This window comes from Hetaerina americana, unplaced genomic scaffold, assembly GCF_022747635.1.
Source record: "Hetaerina americana unplaced genomic scaffold, ioHetAmer1.1.p SCAF_4, whole genome shotgun sequence".
Classification (NCBI taxonomy): Eukaryota; Metazoa; Arthropoda; class Insecta; order Odonata; family Calopterygidae; genus Hetaerina; species Hetaerina americana.
In genome coordinates, this window is record NW_027286985.1 from 94,216,428 (window position 1) to 94,229,110 (window position 12,683).

The 12,683-nt window shown below is 38.7% G+C and overlaps 1 long non-coding RNA gene across 1 annotated transcript in view; it reads left to right on the top strand.

Annotated features, from left to right (window-relative positions):
- The window catches only part of LOC139692185 (uncharacterized), a 191,387-nt gene that overhangs the window by 36,529 nt on the left and 142,175 nt on the right, over nucleotides 1-12,683 (top strand). The window lies entirely within an intron of this gene.

Here is a 12,683-nt window from a genome sequence, read left to right on the forward strand (position 1 = left end):
TATATATATATATATATATATGTACATATATGTATATATATATATATATATATATATATATATATATATATATATATATATATATGTACATATATGTATATATATATATGTACATATATGTATATATATATATATATATATATATATGTACATATATGTATATATATATATGTACATATATGTATATATATATATATATATATATATATATATATATATATATATATATATGTGTGTGTGTGTGTGTGTGTGTGTGTGTGTGTGTGTAAATAAAGACAACTCTCACCTATCCCGAATTTTTGGTGGGGCTGCCACATTTTTCAAGAAAGAGAAAGGAGTTCCTCCCCTCCCTTGAGATAGGTGGCAGAAAATTCTGAATACGAGTGCGCTGTATTTTTTCTGTGTTTTTGTTCGGCAGTGATATCGTGGTGTACATTGTATATGTATATATATATATATATATATATATATATATATATATATATATATATAAATATAAATAAATAAATAAATATATACAGGTATATATATATATATATATAGTTTTTTATTCCATACTCCGTGTTACTTCGACTAAATCATCTATATATATACATACACATAATTATATATATATATATATATATTTATTTATATATATATATATATATTCATTCACATAGAATTAGATGTCAGAAACGGGATTGGAACACATAAAATACGAAAACAGGAGAGTTCCCCACGGAACACTAAATTGGCTTCATATCGTCGTCGTCTTTGTTGTAGATGTGTCTTCCACAGAGAGAGAGTTTTAATTTTCTTTACCAACCAATGAGAGAAAAGCAAGAGAAAAATGATCGGTTTTGTTGTCTCCGGCCTAACGCTATGGAATTTTAGCAACATATTCAAATGAAATGAATCACTTTGTAATTTTACATATATTTTATTTAGAACACGACTTAGGTTTCGACGTCCAACGTGTAATTACAAAACTACTTATTTCATTTCAATTTAAATGATCGGCATTAGAAATCCAGGGCGATAATTAAGAATTACCTAAGAGTAGTGAACATGGGGGGAGTTTTAAGACGGAAGTCCCCCCCCCCTCCAACAAATGAAAGAGGAGACGAAGACAAAAGAGAATCACGGAGCGTGCCCTCCAATTAAATAGTGCAGTCCTCGACTGTCGTCCTTTCGTTTCTCTCCCATTGCACACCCAATTTAACGCGTCACGCCCTAGACGTAATTTCCCGACGAGTCGTCTTTCTCTCCCGATCTCATCCCTCGCAAGAAGTCGCGTTTCCAAAAACAGCACTCGAAATTGGACGGGACAAGGAAGTGAAGGGCGGGGGGTGTGAGGCGAACGGAGGCGGATGATGGCAGTAAAGCGACCGTCTCTCAGGCCTGATTGTTTGTCGGCAGGCTTTCATTATGCAAATCAGGAGCTGAAGCTATTCTCCCTCGCACCACTGACGGAAAAGGTCACTGCCAGTCTCCTTGGTCCGACACCTCGCGTCCGCCTTCTTTTCCTACCACTCCCCATCCTCATTCCACCCTCTCCTTTCCCGCAGGAATATTTCATGCTCTTTAATAATGACTCTGCTCTACCATTGTACGTACTTTATACTCATACATATATATATATATATATATATATATATATATATATATATATATATATATATATATATATATATATATATATATATATATATACTTCTATATCTTCAGATGACGACGGATTGTTTCCGTGGAAATATCAAGAAATAACGTGTGAGTGTTCTTCTTTTTTTGTGTTTCTATATTGTGTGTTACTGTGTATTGTACTATATATATACTATATATATATATATACATTTATACACATATATAAAATCAGAATTTTAATCCTTAAATTCTTTTACTGCACCCCTCTATTCTTACCTATTTAGTGAATTCCCTCGACCTCTGATAGGTTCCCTGTTTTATGTTCTTAATTTGCCCAATATACTTGTCTCTTATCCTTCCTCGCGGGATCTTTCCTTCAATTTTTCTTTCTATTATGTTTCTAACTAATCCATTGTGCCTCAATGTGTATCCAATCCATCAAGTTCTTCTTTGCCGGAGAGCTATCCATATGGCCCTTTCCTCTTCTGCTCTTCATCGTTCCTCACTTTGTCTGTCCCTTTAATCTTCAGCATTTTCTTTCGGCACAATGTTTCATATGCTTCTATTCTTTGCTGGTCCACTTTTCCAATATTCCATGTCTCTGATCCATAGAGTGCCATGCTCCACACGAACGTTTTGACGAACTGCTTCCTTGTTTTCATTCTAATGTTCTTTAAACATAGTAGTTGCCTCATATAGTAATGGCTAAACATAGTAGTTGCACTGAACAGCCCTTCTTTGCTTGGGCAATTCTTCGCTTCATGTCGGTCGAGCTTCTTCCATCCCATGTTATGCTGCTGCCCAGGTAGATGAAGGATTCTACTTGCTCTAGTTTCACCCCTCGAAGTGTGATTTATGTATTCGGCTTCTCTCTTCCACACACAAGGATTTTCATTTACATCTTGTTGATGCTCATATTATATTCCCGAAGTACTTGGCCGATAGCAGTTCCTCTCGCGTCACTGCTACAACTGCGATCTCATCTGCGAACCGCAGCATGTTGATTTCTTCGCCTTTCACCTTGACTCCTTTGATGCCCAAATCTTGTGCTTCTTTTATAGGCTTTTCTAGATATACTTCGAATAGTGCTGGCGAGAGGTTGTAAAGGCGAGAAAGGGGCTCAAACCGTATTGCAAAAATACTTTCGAATGTTCGCAATATAAAAAAAGCATCATTTTTACACATAACGTAATGGGATATTACGTATAAGCCCAGTACAATGCATACAAGCCATTCGACAGATACGAAATGCTCCGATAAGCACGTGGTCGGGGAACGAAGGAGGTCAAGAATCATCGATTTTGTGCTGAACACAGTTTTGGCATGAAGTTCATTTTTCACATTTCGAGACCGCTTTTCCGATAAAAACCATCCATCACACTTTACGCTGCATTAATCCACTCATTTCTCACTTCCACGTAAGAGAGAGAGAGAGAGAGAGAGAATCCAATAACGCCGCGGAAGGTGCTCGCGATCCTCCTCTCCCGTCATTCCCAGACCACTTCCCTTCTCCTACAACGCAGTCACTCCTGGCACACACAGCAGCACCATTAGGTAGGTATCCGCAGGCAGCCCTCCCACCACGGACATGCCCGAGTTGAGTCACGTAGTCCGTCGGTAAGACGTCGTCAGCGGAAGTTGCGCATGTCGGTCCGCAGTCCAACTGACTGTTGAAGGGAATAAATAAATCCTTTCCGACTCTCTTCCCAACACCCTCCCACACCCACGCAGAGAAATACCCTCCGAACATTCTAGATTCCCCAGAACTCGCACGCTGCCGACACCAATTTGCATTCCACAACGTGCGCGACTCCATGGATTCTGGGATTCGAAGCGAGGAAGGCAAAGCTGAATAAAATATAAAAATCGTTTTGTGACGAATTGGACAGAATTTTTTCACACGCATGAAAAATCCAAGAATCAGAAACAGACTCCCATTTTCTTTTTTTTTTCGTCGAGAATCCCTCCAAAAACTGCGAATTCCGAACCGACATTTGGGTTCTTCATGGAACAGTTTTTTTGATCCTGAATACTTAAGAGGAAAACCGATAGTACACCTTTCACTTTCTTTTTCACTGGCTTCCCTCTCATTCCTCTCCTCCTCCCTTACAATACAACCATGGAGGAAAAACAGTAGAGCATCGAAATTGGGAAACTCGCGGACGACGAAAATGGTTTCGCACACACGCATCTCGCATATTACGCGCGGATTTACTGCTCTGTCGTCCGTTCCGGTGTTGAAGCGTTTCTATGTCCGTCTTCATATCTGATTCACGTCTCCATTGAACGTTTTATCACGCAACATTCACGTATTCAGTGCGCGACGCCACACTTATCCCGAAATCTCCTTAAAACCTCTCTCGACTCCCATCGGCTCCTCGCGCCTCATGTTCACGTGCTTCGCCGAAAGTCACGCCCAGGGATTTCTGAAACGCCCAAGCAATTGGCGCGCACCTGAAATGATGGCACAACGGTACTTAAATCGCACCCACACATTGGTTCCTCACTTGCTAGCTAGTAGCTTTTATGGGAGGTGAGCGACATCTGAGATCATATGCGCCGTGAGGGATGCTCAGGGAATGAAGGAAGTATATAAAGAAACCCGCTGTTGGTATTAGCCTAGTCTTAACGAAAGGTATAAAGGAATAACGAATGGCATCCGACGGGCGAATCAGTTCACTCGAACTTCTCTCCTTAAAGCCAAATAAAAACGTTTAGTGGAAAATACATGGTGTTCTTCTTTCATTCGATTCCTTATTCTGCCATGTAGTGATTTTACGTGCTTGAAAATATTTATAAAAAACTAGTTGTCCTTGTAATGGGATATCGCGAAGAATTTAACCCTTTCGATCGGGTATACAAAAGCAATCATCTATATATGCATACTCAAGTATGAAATAGACGACGGCATGCCTTGCCGATTTTTAAGCGGCTTTATTTTCAGAGGTCGCCTAGTTGGGCTTATGCTCTGTGTCACAATAATTAGTTCCTTTATCTTCCTACCAGTGTCGTTGTTTTTCCCTCTTTTTATATATTAAATTATTTCTTCGTATTGTTTAGGAGTGTAACATTGAGGTACTACAGGTCAATTTTTTACCTTAAATTATGAAACAGTTCTATAGGAGTAATTTCAAAGAATATCCACTACGAATTTAAACCTATCTTAAACTTTTTTTCACACGCACACGCATCTGACAAGTGACTTGGGAGTCAATTTTATTGTGGTAAACTAGAAATAAAAGAGGTCCGATAACACTTCCCTGGGGAACACCTGGAGTAACTTCTACTGCATTTGAGCTAACTCCATCTATCAATACTCTTTGAACCCGACCATTCAAAAAGTCTTTAATCCTACCACAGATATTTATACCTATTCCATATTCTTCAAATAGTTTTACAAATAGTTTAATATGACGTACTTTGTCGAAGGCCTCCTTAAAATCTAGAAAAATTACGTCCACTGGAACATTGCTTTCTCCTGAAGTAAGAATATTATGAACAAAAAGCGCAAGTCGCGTCTCCCATTATCTACCTTTTCGGAAACCGTACTGATTTTTCATTACTAACTGCTCATTATCGAGGTGTCTCACGATAAAAATAGCAACTTTATATACCATAAGCTTACACAAAATGGGTGTGAGGAAAATAAGTCTGCAATTGCTCTGTTCCTCCTTGTATCCGTTTTTAAATATTTGTCTTACGTTAGCCGTTTTCCAATCTCTGGGAATCTTGTGATCTACCAGCGACTTCTTAAATATTATTTCTAGATGTGGCTCAATTTACGAAGCTAGATCCTTAAATATACGAGAAGGGATTTCATCGGGCCCGGAGGATTCAATTGACTTAATATTTCTCAGCAAAAGTTCTATTTCATTATTTGAAATTTCAATTATGGGCATCGGTTGATAAGGACGATTTGGTAAGTTATCGGGGGTATTCGGTGAGACATTGGTGAAGGCGCTTTTAAAGAAGGAATTAAATAAGTTAGCCTTTTCCAAACTGCTGGTTACTCTTTCGCCTTTATCATTTTTTGAGAGAGTTAACGGTTGACTTATTTTCCTGGACTTCTCTGATGTATGCCCAACATACTTTTGAATTCTCTTTCAAATTTTCCGCAAGACTTTTCCTTTTGAATTCGCCTAGCGCTTTCCGAAATTCATTGTTCATCATTCAATTCTTGGTATTCGCCCTAGATATCTTGAGGTCATAAGTGATCACATTCTTTTCGTCGTTAGGTATATTATTTTTAATATTTTTCATCTTGGTTTGGCATAGTATTTGGCTGCGCAACGCCTTTCTAACATCCGCGTTGTACCATTTAGGCTCCGTGTTATATTTTATAAATTTACTGGGAATGAAGTTATCGTTGAGCGCGTAATCTCAAGGATGTGATTCCAAGCATCCTCAGTATTTCGTTGATTACTATCTTGTGGTACCGACCTTCGGGTTGATTACTGTGTTTATGGTTTACTATCTTGCAGGGAAAAATTAGCATTTACTGGTAATATAGGGAAACCCCACGTAGGGAAAAATTAGCATTCACTGCCCATTGATCACTAATTCCTTTTATAGTTTCTATGTTTAAGACTTTTTGCAGGAATATTCGTTGCTGACCAATCAACAGTATTATCGCCTCTAGTTGGTGAAGAGACAAGTTCATTCAATGAGTTCAACGTAAAAGAATTGCATAGCGATTCGCAAATATCTTTGTATTTACCGCCCGTTTTTATGTTCTCCAGTCAATAGATGGGATATTGAAATCTCCACCGCTTAACGTCGCAATCATTGTATTGGGATAAGAAACCTTTGATTTGCTGATCTTATTGTAGTATTTTAATTGTCTCTATTGACTGGTGGTCAGTAAAATTCGCATTAATACATTCTTTTGGATTGAGGACTTTTAATTGGGCACCAAACACTTTCCGAAACTTTACCCGGAATAACCTCGGCCGTACTGACTCAAGAATTTGAACTGCAATAAAGATACCACCCACGATTCTATTCGTTCTGTCATTTCTGTACATGGAAAAGGATTTAGGGAAAATTTCACTGCCGGAGATATCAGTGGGTTACCAGCTCTCCGACCCAATAATCATGTCTGCACCTATGCTTTGAATAAGGTGATAAAATCCTGCCACTTTGTTTTTTGAAACTTTGACAATTAACTACCAATACAAATAATGCTCCCTTGACATTACGGTTTTTAATCTTACCACTTAAAATACAATAATAAGAGTGGTCATTTGTGCTCTTGAATTCAAAAATATTTTAATACAAGGCAATTGACAGCGATTCAATTGGCGCAATTGAATCACCTATCTTCAAATTAAGTGACTATAAAACAATTGCGTTATGACCATGGAGACAATAACAGTTAGCATAAGACTAATTCAAATTTCCTACAGCTTTCGTAGTTAACTATGTTTCTAGTACCTTAGTTAAAATCAAAAGTATTAAATCTCAAGGGCAGCAGTCAGTCCGTCCATTGATTAAATAAAAAGCCTTAGGTATATTATTTTTAGATGTTTCCTTTTGAAAAAGACTAATGTGAACACTTTGCTATTTTCGTGATATTTTCCAAAATATAGTTAGCAGTCTGACATTGAGACCTAAGTATTGACCCTCAGGTCGCTCAAGTCCATCAAGGCATCAATGGAATCACTTCCGCTCGGTTGGGTGGAAACTTGACGGCATTGTTGGAAGAGCGGGCGGAAATGACGCGACGATATAATGGCGGCCGGAAGTTTAGTCGGCAAAGCGCGCGATAGTCTTCAATCGGATTTTTCATGCGTGATTTTCGCGTCTTTAGCGATGGAACACGAAGGGAATAACTAAAAGAGCCAGCCGTGTATCCAAAGTTTCCATCCAAAAATGAATTCATCTCTCCATCATGGCCTCTTTGCTCCGGAATAAAAAAACACAAACGCTCCCCGTCTTGCCGAAGGTGGAAAGAGGTATATGGCGCAGCAGATGCCGGAGACGTATAGGGAAGCGATTCGGACTGCTTCGATCGCCTCTAGACTGCTAAAGACGTCTCCTGAGATAAGTATCCAGCCCTCCAAAATTCTCAGGAAAGAAACGTTATACGTTTGGACACTTGCACGGAGTCACTTCATTCCTCGGCAGTTAGCCACGGTGAAGAGCTCGTATTTGAGGGATGTGAACTGGATCCTACACTAATTGAAATTAATGAGCAGTACGTACTGTGTTCCTTGTTTTACACATTCCATTTTAGGAAAAGGCAGGCCAGAAACGGTTGACTTAATCAGCAGAACAAATATATATAGTTTCAGAGTCAAAAAAAATACAAAAGGAGGAGACTTTATTCCATGAAAAATGATCGGACAATTTAATGATAATGTACGCAAAAGGTAACTTTTGTATGGTCCCAGAAGCAAAAACTGCTACATTTCTATTGCGATATTAATTTTATTACTTGAAATCATTTAGTGGTAGGATAAGTTTCCGGATGAACACTGACTTACCATCGCTACTTTTCTAAGACTCGTCTAACAAGACATGAAATGACGCCCAACACTACAATAAACACTTCTTCAATGACACACACTTATTTCCTCCTTTTATTCCGCTAAACATGCCCATCAAATTCTATTTCCCTGCCTCGTTTGCCTAAAGTTCTTCCGACTATGTGCATATTTGTATATATATATATATATATATATATATTCTAGCTGACCCGGCGAACTTTGTACCACCTAACTATATATATATATAATATATATGGCTTTTTAAATGTGGGTTTGGAGAAGAATAAAGAAGGTGAAATGGACAGAGAAGAAAACAAACAAGGAAGTACTTGCTATGGTGGGCGAAGGGAGGGGCTTGTTGGGAGCAATCCTATCCTATGGAGGCAGGAAAAGTGGCTGAAGGGGGTATTGACCGCCAGCGGGATGTTGAAGACTGTAATTGAGGGGAGAATGTTAGGCAAAAGAGGAAAAGGAAGGAACAGGATAGGGATGTTGGACGGGATGAAGGGAGGAAGAAAGTACTCAGAGCTGAAGTGGGACCTGATGTAGAGTAAGATGCTGTGTTTTGCTAGGGGTCACAAATTATTTAATTAGTAATTATGTCCATCCAAAAACCTACCTTAACCGGTAGATTACCTAATAATATATATATATATATATATTTATATATATATATATATATATATATATATATATATATATATGTATATATATATGCATATATATACGTATAAAATAAATACCTCCAATGTACGACTGTTATCCTGCCCCAACGACCATGTCTACCCATATACAATAACATGCTCCATATCAAAGTTTACCCTAGTATTTTCTTAACATTCTAACCTAACACCCCTGTTATCATTTACTTCCTCTTTGTGAAAACGTTTGCTACTTCTATCCCTACTACTTTGACCATTTTGGTCCAAAACTCTTCCAAGATAGGTAAACTGTTTCACCTGCTTTAGTTTAGCCCTCCTATTTTTATATTTAATCCAGCCTCGTTCTTCCTTCTTGAAGGCCTTATGACCTTTGCTATGCTCACATTGTCTTCCATCCCATACCTACCACACTGATTTTCTAAAGCGTTCAGAAACGCTTGCCAACCCTTGACTGAATGGCAAACGAAAGCTTGATGGCCCTCATTTCAAACTTATTTTGTGAATTCTCCTCCGACTTTAATTCCTATCTCTAGTTATTCCTAGACATGCACGAAAAAACCGTGATTTTTTTTTCATTTTCATCCTTCAAAAGAGGAGGAGGGAAAGAGGGCAGTGGGGCGCAGGATTGGCGTTTCTTACAGCGCTGAATCACCATCACTCGACACAACGGCAAACAAGGCTCGGGTTGGAGATCTTCTTGGGTCGTGGCGCGGTGTTTGGAAACAGATCAAAAAAATAATCCCTCTCAGGTCATCCGAGGAGTCTCTCGAGGGACAAAAAAGGCATTTTTATTTCGCATGCGGTTCAAATACAAGGTCCCGAATCCCTGACCGTCCCTTTGTGTGTCACGTGAGACCACAAGCCCTACCCTAAATACATAACTTAGATCTGCGTAAGTCGGGGACTTAATGTACAAAATGTCCTCCAGTTTAATCTGAAAAAAGAACCATTTTTTTCAGCTCTCATATCGTTCCATTTGTTCAGTTCATATTTCTTTGACCAGTTGGGCTACCCTAAGTGGTGATCTCTTAAGCTCCGAAATTTTGGTGTCTTTTAAGGGAACAAAACGGTATGCAGAACTACCGTACATGCAATGTTAAAGAGTTCGAATCCCGGTCATGGTGATCAATTTTTACAATCTCAAAAATTGTTTCATTGCAATGTGCATTAGCGGGTGATTCCGTTAAAAGTTACAGTTACTGGCATCTTCCGCAGTTACTTTGAACTAAAAAATAAAATGATTACTCACAAAGGAAAGCCATGTATATGTTTCCTTTCATCATTACACCCATTCTTAAAAATTAGTTTCAGGAAAAATATATTCAAGCAACTCACTCAACCTTTTTCCTCATATTATTTGTATTTTCTGGTTTTAAATAAATATATCTCTGATGATGTATTATGTTCCTTCACATCGGGGGACACATCTTTCGAGTAATTCCTATGTACCCAAAAAACAATAAGCAGGAGAGTATATAGTATGTACAAATAAGAAGACGATAGACAAATGAGATGGATGTGTTAAAACACTTTGAACTGATTCCCATTTGTTTCCCAATACTGCCGGGCGCGGTGAGTGGCACTGGCATCGCTGCGAAAATTTAGAAGCGTGTTTTAATGCGATTTAACTAATTTGTTGCAAACTAAATACTATTTTTATTCATATCATTTCCACTTGGGTGACTTAAGAAATACGGGGACTTCGTGACGATGCGGTGTGGAATAAAAGTCACCTTGAATGGAAACTTCAACTGTCATTTGTCCGTTATTTTCGTGGAAGCAGTCCTCTAAACAACTTAATAATTCAGACTAACTTTCCTCAGACTAGATCGAACTTTGACAACTACAAAACAAGCAAAATATATACAGGGTTCGTCCGGAAAATAAGTGTACTGAGCTCAGGAAAAAAAATTTATTACACTTTTACATATCTTAAGCTAATATTCCTCAAAATAGGACCCTTGTGAGTCGATACACTTGTTCCAGCGGCGTTCCCATTCCTGGAACGCTCCCGCGAAGGGATCATCGGGAACCTCTCGAAGACTCGTCGTCGACCTCTTCTCTGCCCTCCACGAACATCTTGTGCCACCGAAAGATCATGTTTCTGGACATGGCTGACTCCCCGTAAGCCTGGTTAATCATACCGACAGTTTCGGTAGACGATTTCCCAAGCTTTACCGCAAATTTGATGGAATAACGCTGCTCCAAAAACTTCGGCATCGCGTTCCGTGACGTGGGTCGAGCGTGGAGGTTCGCGTTAACAGAGCTCCTTACTACACCACAGCTCAGAGCCGACTGCCTTTTTCAGCGTCGCTTGCCAACATACCCCCCTCCAATCGCAGCCCGTCAGAGCGGTGCTGAGCGCGCCTGGAGCGGCGGGAAAAAATCACACTACACTTATTTTCCGGACGAACCCTGTATATTTCTTTTCAATCCACAGTTCTTCCCATCCATTCGCTGCTAGCTCCGATTTCGTGACCCTATTAGAGATGTTTCTCTATTGATTAAAACCTTCATTAATGTGGTTAGAGCCTCTTATTTGTAACTATGGCAACAAGGACAAATATGACCACATTCAGATAAACAAGATGGACTGTTCCACGAGGGGCAAACTCCGAGACCACTATTCATCAATTTTCCTAAGAGGATAGGGCACCTTATTAATAATTTAAAAAAAATTTTATCGTCCATTGGATAAACTATATTGGCCGGGAAAAACAATTTTTTTATGAAGATTTATGACGTTTTCGAGTGTGACTGTATATGAATCGATGTTTTTGGCCACCTCAACTAGTTCGTAGCGACGCGTTCGAACCGTCTAAGGCAAATGATGAGGTATGGTTCACGAGAGGTCATAATAAAAATCCACCATCTTTTTCCCACGAAAGCTCACCATCAAATAAACTCATCATAATCTCTTCGCTGATCAATTCCCATCAAAAGAAAGGCAAAGAGGAGACACTAAAAATACGTAAGTCAAGAAAACACAAAGGCCAAAGCTGATAGAGTCAACTATCTACCTACTGACATTTTATGTACTATTAAAATTATTATATTGTATGATTGATGGAATTAGGATACTTTACCAATCTAATGTAAACTTTAATTACCAAAAGGATCAGCATTTTTGAGCAACACAAAGTTAAGGTTTTTCTTCCAAATTTTTGTCCAGAAAGTAACTTACGTTTTGGCCTAGTAGCGTGGTGTGTAGCGCTATAGCCACCATCTTGGTGTTTAAACGTCCCTACAATCAGTACGCATCGTGCTCTAATAGTGTGCAGACTTTGGTTCTTCTACTTTGCTCACTGCGAACTGTTAAAATTTGTGCTGTAATAGAAAACCCCCCGAGATTTGTGATTAGGTGTTTACTGACAAAAAACCACCACGCAATTTGGGAATTCATAGGCAACTTTGTGAAGTATACGGAGACATAGAATGATGAGTGGAGGTGGAGTTAGACAATGGTGCATTCAGTTTAAAAATGATCGCACCAACTTTCACTGTGACAGATGATCTGAGGGTGAAAATTAACGAAAAAAATCGTGAAAATCGCCTTTTTACAATTATGGATCTCTCACTAGACGTTGCTTTCAAAACAATGGTTTGAAAGTGACATACCGATGTAAACAAGTGGCTGAAATGTAACATGGTAGATTTCTTCAGAGACTTAATTAAAAATCTTGTGTATCGTTAGGACAAATACCTCAGTTTGAATGGTGACTATGTAGAAAAATAGTTAGAAAGTATATGTCTTTCAAATGCATATAATATATTTTTGTCTTGTCACTAAGTTTGCATTTGACATCAAAACGTAAGTTACTTACTGGACTGATTTCGTAAATCAACATACAAGGTCAACAATTACGGTGAAAGATTAGTTGCCCATGGAAATCCATTGCTTTCCCAT